This window comes from Apus apus, chromosome 3, assembly GCF_020740795.1.
Source record: "Apus apus isolate bApuApu2 chromosome 3, bApuApu2.pri.cur, whole genome shotgun sequence".
NCBI classification, from domain to species: Eukaryota; Metazoa; Chordata; class Aves; order Apodiformes; family Apodidae; genus Apus; species Apus apus.
Genome location: NC_067284.1, coordinates 111400979 through 111418818, shown reverse-complemented (window position 1 = coordinate 111418818; position 17840 = coordinate 111400979).

Genomic DNA, 17840 nt, shown 5'->3' with positions numbered 1-17840 from the left:
GCTCACTGAGCTATGATGTTTTTGTCATGCAAAGTTTAAATGGAGGGCAAGACATTCAGAGGGAAATTTCAGAGAGAAACACAACAAGCTGCTGGACTTGACAGAAGCAGGGAGGTCAAAAGAGAACAGGTAGATTTGTAAGTCATTGATGCAAAGCAGATAGCTGAAGCCATGTGAGGCAGTGAGCTCGCTGAGAGGAAGGTTTTAAATGAGAAAAGTGAGCCAAGGACAGTACCAATAATCTGCAAGTAATTGCCTGGTTTTGCACGTGTTGTCAGAGATACTGTAGGAAGTGCCTCCTGGGATTCACCTTAAATATTGTAGAGGAACTGAGTGTGGAAGGAGAAAGAGGGTGTTTCTACAGCAGTACTTCAGTACTTTAGCTAGGACAGTGCACTAGAAGCAAGTTTCCTGGTCATCACCTGCAGGCTTGTACCATGAGTGGTCTCAGAATAGGCAAAGTGGATTCTCTGGGGGTTAAATTAAACCAAAGGAGGTACTCCAAGTGTACTCCAGCTGCCAACAGTCCATTTCCCTGGATGAGATTAGACCCAGTCGGAAGTAAAGCCTCCAAAACAAATTTTGTGTGGATGTCAGGTCTTCAGCACCACTACTTTCTGTTGCAGCCCCCCTTCTACTTGCTAATGTAAGCACAACCATGGCAGTATTTTTTCCAACTTTGCTGCAGACTTCTTGTATGGATTCACATAAATCACTTCACTTCTCTATGTCTGTGTCCTTCATATATGAAATCCTCTTAATACCACATCCTGCGCTCGCTGGGACATGGAAAGGGTAAATTGTCAACATACATCAGGCACTCAGACACCATGGTGACAAGCATCCCTCTATGAGGCAGGGAAAACATTCTGTTCCAAACAAGATTTGACTCGTGTTCAGTAAATGAGATGGGGACCTTACCCTGAGTACTGAGGACAAACATAAGAACCAGACTCTTTGATACAGTGACCTGTGCCCTTTCTTGCACACTCTGAAAAATGGGTCCTGCTGAAAGAGACCATGACATAATCAAAGACAATAAGTTGAAGAAGCAGTGCTGCCAGATCTAAGTGGTGGGCACTTCACCTTGCTGCCTTCACATTATTTTGAGACGTCCTGTTCCTTTGCTGTGAAACTGCATTGTGTTCTGCCATTGTTTCATTCAGACAGTAACAAAAACCAATTCACTGTGCAACAGCAAGGGAAGGCTCTGTATGTGTTTCTCAAGTATGTCCCAGCTGATCTCTTTGCTTGAAACCTGGTCATCATTTTTATGATGTTCTTGAGGGTGATTCATTCCTGCATTTCACCCAGCTGTGTTCTGCTGTAGAATACATTGATTTCAAACCAGAAACACTGGTGTGATACCACATAACCTTGAAAGCTTTTGCTAATTAATTCTACAATCAGCAGAACAGCTATATTTATGTTCTGTAGCAGTCATCAATGCAATGGTTACTGACTTAAATGTAAATCAGCCTTTTCACAAAAGGGAGTGCTGTTCCCTCTTACATCAACAGCAGTTCTTCCTCAAAACACTCAATTGTACAAACCCTCCTGCAGCATCTGTTCCTCTGTGGTGAATGACTTCCTCAAGGCTGCAAATGGTCGCAAAGCATCAGGTAGTAAAACAGTTCAAGCCCTGTACTGAGAGGCCATGTCCCACCTATAAAGCTTTATATTTAAATGAGTGACATTCCTGAATTAACTCTAAAAGGACAGTTAGATTTCTGGATGATTCATTTTGAAAAGCTTTACTAGCTTTTCAGGAAAAACAGTCATAGGACTTCAAAGATTTTCTCAGCTATTGAATTTAAGTTTGTTTGTTTGTTTCTGCTATTTGAACACAAATCTCTTTCAACTACACTTGAATCACTGAAAAGGGAAGATCCTCACTCCCAACACCAGGCTGTAATAGCATAAAACATTTTTCTGCTTTGCTGGCACATCACATTATAGTCTGCCCATAATCTTCATAAAGCAGACAATGTAAAAAGCCTTCCTGCTTATATCAGACATTGTTATTAAATTTATATCAATTTCTCATAATAACCTACATTTCCCTTTATCAGAACTCTGAAAAATAACTCCTCATGCAGGATTTGAGCATGGCATTTGATACAGTTGTCAGAGGAATTCTGATGTCCCATCTCAGAGACATGGCATGGGATTAGTGGGATTGGGAATAGATGGCTTCAATCATTCCTCACAGACAATACCTAGTGAGTCATTAAGACTTTCTACTTCCAGGCCTATCACCCATGAAGTTTTGAAAGATTCCACCCAATCCAGTGTTTAGAAGAAGGTCCTTAGTATGAAACAATCTGGACTAAGACAATATATTGTAGGCACTCAGTGCTAGCTGAAACTACCTTCACACCTCCCCTGTCCCAGGCCCTGGCTGCAGAGCTGGCTGGAGAGCTGAGGGCCAAGAGAAGCCAGGCTGCTAGAAAGGAACACAGGAGAACCTGCTGCAGCTCCACAGAGCTGGGCAGCCAGCCTTTCCACTGCTCTGACGACCCATGGGTCCTGACACTTATTATAAACCCACAATTTTGAATAACAAATGAGAAGAACCTGTCTCCAGCTAAAACAAGAGGTGATATGACCCAGAGCAGCCTCTCTGCTTTCAAATCTGCAGTACCTTCTGTCACTTCCTTCCTGAGATACAACTGAAGACATTGAAGCCAAGTGCCCAGTCAACACTCCATTGCCCAGAGATCTGGACCATTTTTTCCAGTCCCAGAAAACCCTCTGATCAGGTATCTTTTCCTCCTCAGCATAAGTCTGGGTATATATTCAGAGGACGTATTATTATCTTCATTTATGGGGGTTGCAGAATGCCCTCTGCTTAGTGCCTGTGGAGCTTCCAAAGTGCAATTAATTTTAAATAACGTAATTGAAACAAAGATTCCATGCATCTGTAGCAGAGAGAGAAGAAAATAAATTTCATTGCATGTGTGCAGGAAAAGGCAGCTGGACTATCTGTACTCTGAGAGAGACCCCTTTGCATCCAGGTGGCCAGTTTACTGACAAATTAAAGCTGGGATGTTATTTCACTTATGTTGCAGCTCTAAGATAAATGTTTCTAAATACTTCTTTGCCTAGACCTAATTATTCATCCCTCTCACCCTTTTGTGCAGCATAGCTATTTCAGAAACTCTTACTAGGAGTGCCACATATAATGTTATACCTACCAACACGAGAAGAAAGTATTTTCTTCTTTGGAATAATTTGCATCAGGGATAATACATCTGTGCTTTTTACAGAGACCACATGGATGTATTAATCTTTGGTTTGGAGACCTAGTCAGCACAGTCTGGAGGGAAGGTTACATACCAAAGAGACACAAAGCACTTATTGCTTTAACATGACTTTAACAAAAGCAAATAAACCCATATTTTTAAAAGTGTTCCAAGAAATTATTTATTCACCTAGCCCACCCCATCAGCCTTTAGAGTACATTCTTGGAGTAGCTCTCTGGTGGCAGAGAAATTATTTTTACCAGAGAACTGCTTAGGAGGAAAAATAAGAAAACACCTCCAGCATTCAGCTTGGATTCCTGCAGTATTTTTAGCCATTCTGCATGGCAGAGAGAGTTGACATGCTTTCCAGTTTATTCCATGTGCCTAAAATTTGCGCCCGAAGCAGCTGGCTCAAATTCTGTCTGTATTTTACTTTTTCAGAGCTCAGCATAAGCAAGCCCTATGGAATCTGGACAGAATATATTCCTGATGTTTCCTATCAATCCTGCCCAGCAGCTCCAACAGATGATAATGGGTCATGGCCCTCTCACAAAACTCTGTCACAGAAGGGATTGAGGAAAAGCTTATTTCTCTACCCATCTTCCCATTCACATCTACTAAAACTTTAATTAATCTCCTGATTTCCAGTTTCAAGAGGAATCAATGTAATTGAGACATCACTTCTCCACTTTGCTTAAAGTTTTAAGTGGGAACCTACCCTCTAATATAAGGATACTGAGCCAGCTGTCCAGCTGTTGAAAAATGATGACACTTGCTACATTAGCATTTACAAGCAGAGGGTCTGGGTTCCCAGTCTGTATGAAGCTTCAGTAAACCTAAAAGAGCCATTTTCTTTACTACCCTACTTAACACCTTGGTTAATTTAAAGATACCAGAAGAAAATAGCTCCCATGTCTCTGTAATAAAAATGCAGTCTGTTAACCATGAATATTTGTACAGCCGAAGACAGAAAAAGTAGCTGATTTACCATATCTCCTTCAGCTTCTTGACTGTCCACTGAAGACACCTAAACAACTCAAGTAAAATAGTTATCCCATCCTTAAGTTGTTCATGGTTGACATGGTTATTCCACGAAACACAAACCACAGTTAGGACCAACTTCTTACTACTGTCCCACTAGATGCAAATAGGGAGCTGAGGGCAGTCTCTGGTCTCTGAATTAAGTCTAAGCAGACCAGGTGTGAAAGAAAAGTTATTACCCTCTGTCGAGGGTAAACTGAACCCTAGTTAGATGACGTGACTCATCACCAGGAAGGATTTCTCAGAGCCAGAAATTTTACTAAGAATTTTTAAGGTGCAGCCTCAGCACCGTAATCACTTCAGCGTCTATCCTCCTTTCTCCTTAGGAGCAAACATTTTCCCATAATGTAAAATTCTTACTACAGGTCTGAAAGGTTAAGCCATTTAAGAAAGGTGACTTCTTAAACCTGGCAAGATTCGTCCAAATAATAAATAAATAAATAGATAGATAAACAGAAATAATTTTTACATCTCTAAAGCAAGCAGAAAATACTAGATAATTCAACCTTACAAGACCCCTATGAGTTAAGTAAATGCTACACTTCTCAAATATGCTTTTTATCCCTCCCTCTCTCTTTCTCTAAGCATGAAACCAAAATTACAAACAAGGTGCATAATGCTTCTGTGTGGTAACCATGGTAATCAGCTGTATCACTACTGTAAATGGCAATATAGCCACCAAGACCCCTAAAAGCAGGCCTACTCCACTCTCACACAGTGTTTCCTACATGCAGACACTATGTCATAAAACTGACTTGTGTATTTTTACTGAGCAACCCGTTCCAGGCAATATTCAGGAACTTGTCCTTTGCAAACCTGTTTCAGAGGTGGGTAAGTAATCCCCAGTTGCTTTGGAAAATCCCAACCCAATGCCTATCCATGCCCCAGACAACAGTCCTGCCTTTATTCTTACAGATCCTGTACCCTGAATTGCCATTTTCCAAGAGAGCTCTTTCTATCATCTGAAATTAGCATCAGGACTCTTAATAAAGATTATGAGTGAGGGAAGGGGTAAGGTTTAAATGCATGGAGCCAGAAACATGATATTTATGGGGTTTTTTCACCCAACTTTTGCATTTCCCCAAACAATATAATTCCTTTCACTGCTTTGAGCAAACATGATTTCACAAGAAGACACTGAGCAGCACCTTTAGGATACAAGTATGTTTTCCAGCCTACTGAAACTAGACTGCATGAGTACAAGACTCACTGATGCTCTGCTGTTTTATTACTTCAGCAGAAGTATGAAAGCCAGTCCATTCCTCTGAGCACACTGATACACAGCTACAGGCACCTCTAGCTACTATAACCCATACCTATTGTATGCACTACCCCAAACATTTATTTTATTAACCTTATTTGGTTTCGAAACTTAAATCCTCCAGGTGTTTTGTTGCCATGTGATGACTAAGGCTGCTTAGTTTAATAACCTCAAACACTTTTTATGTCCTTTCCATCTGATGAGGCTAAAGGCTCCTCTTACCTGGAAACGTGTTTTGTCACGTCCTAGCAGGGAGCTAAAACGGGGGTTCAAGCAGGTTTTAGGAGGGACTTGAGAACACTAAAAAGAAATCATTTAAACCCAACAAGACTTCACAATAGACAGAATAAGGCTCAGCTGCCAGCGTGCTGACGATTTGGTATGCCAAAATTCACCTTTTGGTCTCCAAAAGCTTATATAAATAAATGCAGCATACCTGCCTGATTCTGCAAACTGTGCTGTTATTTAGACAAGCGTTATAGTTGATCTCAGTGAGAGCTCAGTCTGAATCTGCAACACAAAGGTCTGTGCTCTGTTTCTAGCAACAATTTGCATAACGGCGTTCATTTCCAAAACGCTTCACAGGCTTTATACCCACAAGACCATGTCTGGATGGAGAAGACAGAAAAACCAGAAAGCAGAGTGTTGGCCACCTGCAGAAAGAAAGGAAGAATGGGACAATAATAGACATTTGGGACTGAAACCCTGGTTTTATAACACGACAATAATTGGCAAAGAGCTAGAAAGTGACATCTGTCAAGGGTCTGTGCAACCCTGGATGTCCAGCTACAGGGGGGAAGGAGCAGGACCTGGACCCTCCTGCACAGCTGTGGTGAAACCTCAGCACTCAGGTTAAGTTCTGACAATAAATCCATAGTACCCTATTGACTGACCCACGAATCCTGGGAGATTCAAAGACTGAATGAAAGCTACTAAATGTGTACCTGCAATTCTAACAGTTGTTTGCAACTGGATTCTTAAAACACTCCTCAGCCCTCCCCAGCAGCTCTCAGGTCTCCCCAAACGCAGGGAAATTTGCACATTTTAATTCTGTTCTAGTCAAGGTAGTTCCTTAGTGCACCTTGCTCACCAACAGTGCTACCAGTGACATGACAAATACCTCTCAGGTATCGTTCATCTTCTCTTTCTTGTTATCAAGGTGGGCGGTGTGTGCAGCATATCATTTTGTTTTAAAAGGGTCTGGGATTTTCAGGGGAGAAAGGAGGGGATTAATATAATTGTCCGTTCCTGTTCTGGAGGAGGCAGATGAAAGAGGCAGGCGCCCGGGAAAGTGGGAAGTGATCAGTTTTGCAGAGGTCCTTAGTCCCTGAGCCTCTTTAGCGCAAGAAAAAAAACCCAGTCAGCTCATTAACGCCTGGGGAGCAGCAGGAAGGGGCTCCGGGACGTTCTGGGCTTCTTCCCTGGGTTGCAGGAATCGCAGCACCGCTCTAAAGGGGAGCCTGGAAAGGGGCAGAGAAGAGCAGCTCGGGCAGACCTGCAGCCGGCCGGGGCGGGCGGGAGCGGCGCGCGGGGCGGGCGGGCGGGAATGCCGCGGGAAGCAGGCGGGAGCGGCGCGCGGGGCGGGCGGGAATGCCTCGGGAAGCAGGCGGGAGCGGCGCGCGGGGCGGGCGGGAATGCCTCGGGAAGCAGGCGGGAGCGGCGCGCGGGGCGGGCGGGAATGCCGCGGGAAGCAGGCGGGAGCGGCGCGCGGGGCGGGCGGGAATGCCGCGGGAAGCAGGCGGGAGCGGGAGCGGCGCGCGCCCCCCTCTGGCAGCCGCATCCCCGCCGGGCGGCACAAGGCGCAGGGGACCGAGGCTCCAAGGTCCTTCTCACCCTTCCTGGGTTAAAACATCAGCTTTGAGCAGACTCCCCTGGCGTGGGAAGCCGCGAAGGAAATTCAAACAAACAAACAGCAACAGCAACAACAACAACAAAAAGACCAATCCTTTCATTTTCGTGTTTCTGTTGGACTTTACAGAGGCGGCAAACAGTGGGCCCTTTGCTTGCTTAATATTGGTGCTTTTGAAGTCTTTGACTGAATAGGATTTTATTGAAAAAAGCAACAAACTGGTACTGAATGATGTTATTGAAATATCCCTGCCCGTGGCAGTGGCTGAGCAAGCAGAGCCAAGCGACAGGCAGAGGTGACCACAGCACGAAACAAGGGAAATAAAAAGAAAGGGGAAGCAATAAACACTCCGTCTGGCACAGGCAAGCAGTAAAGGAAGGGCCTAAAGAGGAGAGTCCGTTTGTCTGACAGCTTCATCCGACACGCAAATACATCTAATTGCTTATAAAAGGGGAGGTGACACAGGTTGCTGCCTGTAAAGGGAAATTTTTGAAACCTGAAGATCTTGTTTATGAAACAGAAAGGATGAGTGTAAAATCTTTGCTAAGTCGGGAACGCTGTTTCATAAAGAAGCCTCTCATGTAGAGAGCGGTGGTGCAATATCTGCTACAAAACAATGGGTATTTATTTACAAGGCAAGAACGTTGACTGTGCAAAATGATATTTTCGTTGACCCCTATAACTCAAATAACAAATATTTCAAAATGCACCTTGAGGTCTGTCATGTTTTTCTGAACGTCAAGCCCGATTTTGCGCTACCCCTTAGAGGACCTTTACAAGCTGTGGAGAGGTTAAGAAATCAAAAAACAACAGAAGCATGCTCCCTTAACTTCACTTAGATCCAGATTCTACGTATGGATACATACGTACAAGCAAAATTTCATTTCAGAACAGTAAATATTCATGTGTGCCTTCCACAGCAAGTGCATCTCAGATGGAAAGAAGGAAAGTTCTTAAAAATTGAAAGTCACATTAAGAAAACAAGCAGAACCATTTCATAGCTATTGTACATAAGCGGTAACATTACACATTAATGCACAATGCAGGATCTTTCCTAGAAGAAGCTGGGGTCTCCTGGTCAGAACTCCTTTACAGAGAAGTGCAGGACACATCTGGTAGAAATCCTGGATTCTCTCAAATTAAATCATTCTCCTTTTCAGTACTTGCTAAATCCTTTCAACTGATGGCATCTGTTGCTAGACCTCAGTCACTGTCCTGCAAAGAAATAATATCAGTATTGACATTTACAGCTCCACCTAAATATACCCTTAATAAAAGCATATGGGTAAAGTGTGGCAGGTAAATAAAGGTGACAACACAATGGTGCACACACTCTTTAAAGCAAAAAAGGGAGAAAAAAGAAAAAAAAAAAGGCTTCATACCAGCCCTTGATAAGATTAAACATCCTCCTCTTAAGGAAGGAAGTGAACCAGAACTGATCAGAGCTGGAGCCAGTGGAGTTTCGGAGCCCTGTGCACCTGCGAGGAGGGTCATTCCAGTTCTTTTGGAAATCGATTACATTCCCCAGCTACCTACTGTTATATTGCATCAGGATATTATTGTACAGTCTTGCTACACAGCCCTCCATTATAGAGCAGGTCTATTGGCATTTCAGTGTTCAATGAAGGCTAGAATTGCCACAGAGGTTTCAATTAAAGAAAATTCAAAATGAAAATGGAGAAAGAAGAAAAAATAAAAAGGTTAGGTTGAAAGTTTTCAGCAAAGGTATTTATGGCTGCCTGTCACCCTCTCTTTTTTCTTCCTCTCTATAAAGTGCCCATTTAAACAGACGTTTGTTGTGTGGGAGTTTTTGGGAGGAACACAAATGGCATCATTCCAGTGGTGTAGTAATAAATAAAAAGTAGATATCCTTACCCACTCGGTAGAAACTTAATATCGCCCAAGTTGGAAGGGGGTAAACTACATTTACCTGTATTCACTGTTGGCTGCATCACTGCAGGATGCTGCTAGGACATATCAAAAGTTGTAATTCAGTCTGTAGCAGGCTGTAATCACTATTTTTCCTAACCCCTAGTCTGGTTAAAACACCCTGTGGTACCTACCACAACCATGTGGGACTCCATCTACCCTTATTGAAACTGAACAGCACAGCAAAACAGGTTTTTGCTGGTTACTTTATGCACATCAACGTACAAAACTGAAGCACTCCCAGGGCTAGCAGAGAACACAACTGCTTGCTTATGTTTGCCTCTACTAAGGTTTGATTTTTTAATGTTTTATCTTTTGTATTAATGATCTAAACAAATTGGGTTAATTGTTTTGTTGGCTGTAACAGACCCTATATTTGGGTTCAAGGTTAACGTTGCAGGCAGTTTCCAAGGTGATGGCCATTTAATTACTGTTTATGTAGCAGTAATTAACTGAAAGCCAAAAAATCCTAGTTAAAATTTGAAAACAAGTAGGGCCTGTAAAAAGCGAAACATAAACCTGAAGAATTCAGGCGAGCATTTGAGATTCTGTCTATAAGGGGGTTTAATACCCTTAAACACTTTTATGTCAAGAATATGCTGTTTATGATGAGTTTACAAATCTTTAATTGCACTTTCACCATTCAGTTACATTCTTTAAAACTTTGCACAAGACATGGCTGGAGTGAGAGACTCTTGTGGAAAGCAACAGTCATATTTGAGAGGGTTTTGTTTTTTTTTCCCACTCTAATCTTTATTTTTACTTCTTGCTTGCATTTCACAATAGCAACCAAGCACTCCAGGCAGTGTTTTTAGGGCAATTACTACAATTCTCGGGTGGTCACTCTGCATTAGATTTCATGCCTTATAAAACAACATGAGGTGTGCTATAATCACTCAGAAATATACAGCCTTTCATGTCCTACTGCTTAATTAAGGAGGGTGTTTTGCAGTACAGATATTATTGCTAGTCTGTGGGTTTTAATTTTACTAGAGTAAAAGCACCCTAATTCACACCAGCAATGGGCAAACCTGCAAATTAGTGCATTTTCTGAATTAGAAAAGAAGTGAATAAACTGCAGAAAGAAAATCTAAATGTGAACACTGCAATATTAAAGCAAATGTGCTCGTTTATCCTGGGAAATACAGCTCAGTCTCATTCTGGTGATATTTGATAGCGCAACACCTTGGATATTTTTAAATCTAATAAGGCTTCAGACCCCAGCCCTACAATGAGTTCCCTGTGTCTGGACTCTTGTGCAAACACAGATTTCAGCAAGGTCTCCTGGGAGAGCTATCTGAGCATCAGGACTGAGAAAGGGGTAACAAGATCCTGGAAGGACTTGTTGAGGCAGGAGGGTTTTGTGGCAATTATCGTTTCTGTGAGGTGGTGAAATAAAAGCCAGGGATCGCCCAGTGAGTTGTACATTAGCATAAATACTGTCACTTTTAAAGCTATGCTTGATTTTTTGAGAGACCCTGATAAGCAGATGAGTCACTAAATTTGACCTACTTGAATAAATACCTATCATCTGACCAACAGCATGCTGTAATCTCCTTTTCTCTCTCTTCTTTTTTATCAACCCACTAGCCTTTTTGCTGGGATATGTAAAATGGCCAACTGCACAGACAACAACTCACAGAGTAAGTGCACTCACTCTGCCCATCTTCCTTTCTCCCTGTACCAGAAGTTAATAAAACTGTTGGCTCCAGCTCTCACCCCAGATTAATTTGACACCAGCAGTTCTCCACACGTAGACAATTAAAGGCACAGTCTCTAACAAATGTCAGCCATGCCTATGCTGGGTTCAAAGCCTGGTGTTTGAAGGCCATGGGGCAGCATGTAAGGAGTACAGGGATTTGTACAGGATTCTCCAACAAGATCCAAACATCCTCTCTCTTACAGCACAGTGGTGTCTGCTGAAGGAGCTATTATCTCCAGCTTGCTCCATCACCCTCCATCAGTCTGGGCAGCTCTGCCTGACTCACCTTTAGTGTGAATATGCCCTAACCCACAGCACTTTTCACGGGCTGGAGATGAGCAATGACCGCCTATTTAAGCTGTTTAAACCAGCCTTTGGTCAAGTTGGCCAAAGGAGATTATTGGCCAAATTGGACAAAACACCTTTCCACCAAGGCTCTGCTCAGCTCTTTTTGACTAGCTCCAGGAGCACTCTCCAAGACCTCAGCCAAGGCTGTAGTTTTTGTACTGCCTTTGGAGAGTTTCAGCTCACCAAGCTCCCCTCTCCACCTGGCTACCTATCATTAATGCCTAGTAATTATTGTCCCTAGTCTGGCGAAGGTATGTTTACTCAGCAAATAGCTAATTGCCTGTCTCCTGAAGAAGTTCATGGGATCATCTTTACAGCTACAGACAGAAATCTTAAATCATCCATAGATAGGTCACCCAAGCCATCACAGCTGTGCTTCCACAACCGCCTGGTTTATGGTGTTTTGCTGCTTCTTTGCAAGCAAATTGTGCTAGTCCTGTGCTAGCAGTGCTCTGATCTGCACTGGCAACTTCTGGGCTTGAAATTGTTATCCCATGGAGAGGAAGGGAATTTGTGACCTGTCTGGCCTGGGAGCAAGTTTTCATCCTGGGCTGATGAAGGAGAAGTGTGTGATGTCCCTCACTGCCACAGGAATTATTGAGTGCTCTTCAGTCTGAGAGCTGACTTTTTCTGACCACAAGCCCCCAAAATTACTGAATGCTTTGGAAAACTACTTTGGGTCTATGACCCACAGCAGCAGTGATCTTAACAGCCTGTCTACAGTGCAGCAGGAGGAAATATTTCCTTCTAGTGACTTAAAATTTATATGCAACCTACTTCAACGAAATACACTTATTTTTCTCTTCCCCTTGGGAAAACAGAGGGGGGTGGAGGAAAAAAAAATGGCTGCTTCAGTTTTATTTATGCTCTCTGTAATCATAATATCTGCATTCGGTCTCCCTTTAACAAGCAAAACAATCCAACAATGCAATCACTTATGCCAGACCCACTTCTGCACTCATTGTAGTCAGTGGCCAAAATTCATATGGATTTTACAGGGAACAGGAGTAGGCTCTACATATAAGCTCTCCTTATACATCTCACCATCTGTGCTGAAATAAACAAAAAAAGTCATAATAAAATCAAGCTCAGCTGGAAACAGAAGGAGAGAAGGAAATACCAGCAATTGCTAAATATAAAGCAATAAACAGTTTTAAAAGGTGTTACAAATAATGGATGGCTTTTTTAAAAAAGTTACAGCTGTGCTATATATGACTTTCTTAAACTGGCCTATGTTGAGGCTCTTTCTTTAGTGCACATTGCATTTATTAATATAATGTATAAAATAATATATAATATTCATTAACAGTATAGACAGCAATATGCACTATATTAAATTACTTAAAATGTTTCACTCCTGCAAGGAGAAAGATTTTTTCATTGCAACCCCAGCCCTGTTATGGGCTGTGTGCATTCGTAAATTTGCCATGTTTCATTTAATAGAGAACCATCCAAGCCCTGGGATTTAAACCCGAAGGTTTTGCTCAGGAGTAACAGGGTGAGGCTCTCTTCTACAAAATACAATGGTGTGGCACAGGCTTCAAATCAGTAAAGTACCCCTGTTTAGGAAAATACACCTAAGACAAGAAGCCTTAGGCATGTGCTTATGTGCTTCCTTGAATCAGCTTGATTGCTGTGAGTATTTTCCCTCAGGCAGAGATAAGGTTTGCAGACACAAGACCCAAATTTGGGCCAGCCCAAAGGTAATTTGAATGCATCTCTTCCCCCTCCTTCTTTCCGCTACTGAAAAAGCTGGGTTTGCTGCACATCTTATTCCTATCTGCCTTTATTAGGCTTTTTATAAAAGTATTAGAAAAAAAAATAAAATTCAGCATCCTAGACGTCTTCTTGGGTTTAAGATCTTAACAAATGAGGACACAGCTGGGCTACTTGGTCTGTGGATTTGCTAGCTGCAGGATTAAGTCCAGCTGAGCTGAAGTTTATAAACCAAGTTATTGACTTTAAAAATTCTCATACCGCTTATCAAAACACACCACATTGAAAGAACATCCTTCCCAGAATCAAATGTGGTAAAGCTTTCTCAATTATAGGCAGCCTCTCCCCCTACAGCCACCCTCACCGTAACCCTTCCAGTCTCCTGCATCTACTTTATTTCAAGATTCACTCTTGAGTCACTCTAAAAAAAACCCTACCTTCTGTCCCAAATAAGCGGGGTCTGGACAGCAAAAAATGTTGGTTGCATATAGCCCAGCACTGAAGTGGGAAACAAGAAGTGCCAGACCAGGCATCATTCTTCCCCAGCACAGCCTGGGCTGCCATGAGGTGCCACTCACCTGGAAGGATTTTGTTCCTGGTCTGAAGTGAGTGCGGTGCCTTTGTACATTGCTTTTCACTAAAGGTCTGATCCAGCTGCCATTAAAATCAATGAAAAGGCTCCCATTGACTTCAAAGGGATCTAGACATACCATGCTATTGCAGTAGATGAAAAATACCAAAGAAAAATAAGACCTCTGGCTTTTAGTTTACACTTTCGATTTTTGTATCGTCTTCATCATAACAAAGTTCTGCAGGAAAGGAACTGAAAAATTTTCCAAGCCTGTTAATGCTGACAACTGTGGAAAAAAAAAAAAGTCTTTGACAGAAGCAGAGACTTTCCCATTTGTTTCAAAATTTTTTTTCTATCACAAATTGTTTTCAATAGCAAATATAATTGAAACTCTACCGATACAGCCAGTATCTTATAATATTTAATCTTTGGAGGCATACACACTCTTTGCCAATTTACTCATTAGTCACCAGACCTCCAGCTCCACATTTCTGTGACTTTGGAGCCTTAAAAAAAACCCCAAAACAACACAACCAACCAAACCAAGGTTGGATATTAGCACTTCTATTGCCTGTGTCTATAGGGAACATCCCAGAGCCTGTCTCTCAGCCCAGCACTCTGTGACAGACATAAGATGGATAACACATATAAGAAACAGAAGGATTTATTAGGCACAGAAGAAGGCTGGGCTAGAAATCCAGATATTAAGCTTTATAGATGCATATATTTAAAACACCTTTCAGCAGCTTTATATACCATTACAGTTATTGAATTTTTCATCTTTGACTTACATATGAATTATTTAATTAGAAACTTCAGTACTGGCATAACTTTGAAACCCTTCTACTATTATTCAAAAAAATGTTTGCACCTAAGAGAATTTCCCAGCAGACAAAACTTTTATTGAAAGCAGTAGTAGAAGGGAGGTAGGCTGGGTTATTCAGGTAATTTGAATCAGGCCACACTTTGGTTCAGATTACAGCTGCCTTTCCTTGAATGCAGTGACCCGACATTTGGTTATCATTTAGTGAATACGATTTTCTACCAAATGATTCCCTCTGGATTCTCTGGAATCCAACAGAAAACATCTTGAAAGCATCCAGACGTCTCTAATTTTTGTAAAACACTCATTTTAATTAATTCTCTGGTTTTAAAATACTTTCTAATTCAGTATCTCCAGCAGGTCTTTCTTTCCCCCCCCCACCCCCCCCAGTAGAGTACTCTGAAGGAATCACAAGCTGCTGAAACTCTACACAGGGCATTTGTCTGTTATGGAAAGGGGATCACAAAACATTTCACATCCTGCTGTTCAGAGTGAGAACAAGTTTGTTTCTACCTCACATGGTAGGGTCACCTCCATGGTGGGTTCACAGAAGAATGATAGGGAAAGTACTCTGTGTATCGGATGCAATTGTACAATACGGATAATCAGCTGCAAACGTGCAGCTTACCTAAAGGATCCCTGCTGACCTGCTCACTGAGGCATCACCTGAGGAGCCCCCATACACAGCCAGGTTCTGCAGATGAAGGATGGGGGCAACACAAAGAGTCTGTCCTCTGAGTTAACCCCTCACACATCCCAGGAAACACAGACTGGACAGCATCCTTCCGAGGTACACCAACATGGGCACTGTGGGCCTCTGCTAAAAAACCTGATGTGCTGTTAGCACAAATTACCTATTCCTTAAACAAAAATAAAGGTCATTCAAATCAGTAAAAGACAAAGCAGGATGTGCCTCCATGTGCATTACATTAAATTGCCAGGCAGATATTTTGCCATCCTACAACTGCAGCATACCTGGTGTTATAGGGGCATGGAGACCGTCCGCAAACAGCAGTAACTGATCTAGAAACTGAACAGTAATTAGAGTATTACAGGAGTTGACAAGCTGGTTCATAAAGCTGCTCTAGTCATGTCTTTTTACTCCATATAAGCAGTGAACTTACAGGCTCCTGCTGGCACCCCCTCCCTTATGCAGTGAGCACCAGAGTGTTGGATGCTGCTGAGGGGGCAGCTCACACACCTGGGACATGCATGAAGTTCTTCCCATACAACAACCATCTCACCATCCGTGCTCTGAAGACCACTTAGAGCTCAGGGACTTGATACAGTCTGTGGCATTCACTGTCTGCACTTTAACTGACCACACATTTTACAGCTGACGTTCTCACTGTCCCCTCATGTGGGCACAGGTGACATCTAATCACCATCAGAATATTCTGCACTGAAAGACACTAGTTTGTAAAACATTTTAATCAGTATCTATCCAAATATTACTGCGAGCTGGCAGAAATCATGTTGGATGTTTAGGATTTGGTATTGTTTAATGTATGACCTTTCTTGGGGATTTTTGGGGGTTTTTTGGTTGTTGTGTTTGGGTTTTTTTCCACCCAGAAAGGAACAGCCCCATGTTATGGAAACGTATCCACCAGCTGGGAATCAAAAGGAAGGTCTGGGTGAAGGACTGAACAACTCAGGGCTGCAACTCCTGCAGTTCACAGGACAGCAGCCCCTGGCACTGGCCAGGGAGGGAAGTGCTGGGTAAAAGGAAAGATGCTGATGAGCCTGCTTGATTTGGAGTTCTGATAAATAATGAATGTGAATCACAAGGACAAGATAACACAGTAGTTTTCACTGACCCTAGTCAAAATGTTTCCTCTTCCCACTGCTTCACATCGGAGACAGCATCACTGTTAACTCCTTGCTTTTATCAGCACCACTTCCCTGTCAAACACAGAGGCTGGAAGCGATTAATTCTGGGACTCCAGCCCCAGATGCACTAACCTGCATGTCTAACTTCACATGAGGAGTTGAAGACCAAGGCATTATTTCTGGAAGTCAAGTGAAGCATGTGTGTTTCTGACACAAAGGAGTCCCAGCTGCCCAGGATGCAAGGACTAGTTTTTTATTCCTAGTGCCTAATAAGATATTCCTCTTTAAAACAGTCATTGGTGCACAGGAATACAAAATACAATGGCCATTTTCAAGAGAGACAAAAATGTTTTCAGTGTAGTAACAAATATCCTGAAATAGTCTGCACTGGTGAGTGAACAGACAATTACATTCAAATTCAACATTCTTAATGTACATATCTAATCTTACATTTCTATAAAGATTGGTCATTTACAGGCTGAGTAACAGTGTCTGCACTCATTCCAGCTAGCACAAAAATCAGAAAGGAAAACAAACTTTGTGGATGAGAGTATAAATTAATCGGCATCTGGGATGAGGAAGCAATCTCCTCCAATTCATTGGCAAAGGCTTCCTCAAATACTGAACGGACCCCTCTATTCTCTTTGGCTGTGAATAACTCAGGTGACAGTTTTTGAGAGTGGTGGGGATTATTTAGGAATTGTGTGATGCAAAGGTGCAAAGAAGCCATGGAGGGGCGGAAAAGAATGGAAATACAGGATTTTGACATAGAATAAATACCGAAGTAGGTGATTTTCTTTATTTCTTCATCAAGTCTGTTAAAGTTGCCTTTTCAAACTGGAATCACTGTGTATCTCCAATCAAATCACATTCAAAGTAGTTATTTTAGTATGTCCCTAGCTGCATTTCCACAGTAACTTAGGCATGCTATTCATATGCTGAGTTTCCTACAGAAAGGGAAATAAACTGGATATTTTTTTTTTCGTAGTTAAAGCAAAAGACAGTGATGGTTTGACCTTAAAATAAGGATAAAATGCAACATGTTCCCCTTATATGGGCAGAGTTCAGCCTCAGTTTCTTCTGCTTCAAAACCTCCAGAAAAGTCACACCTTGTGCTTGAGGGGATCTGGGAGATCATTTCAGCCTGTTTTCAGAGGAGCCATCTCTCCTACCACAAATTAATGAGATGTGTTTAGGGGTGCTGATAGTCCTTGCCCAGAAAAAAAGTTGGCTCCATGAAACTGCTTTTTCTAGAGCTGCCAAACATGCAAGCTAAGGAGTACTCCTCACTCCCTGATGTCTCATGTTGTTGCATCCCACATGCTTGCAGGGCAGACCTGCTGCCCCACCTGCACCTCCAGACAGCCTGCACCGTCCTTGTGGGGTGCTGGCAGAAAGGCTGTAGAATCATAGAATGGTTTGGGTTGGAAGAGACCTTAAAGATGACCTAGTTCCAACAGCCTTGCATGGGCAGGGACACCTCCTACTAGACCAGGCTGCTCAAAGCCCCGTCCAACCTGGCCTT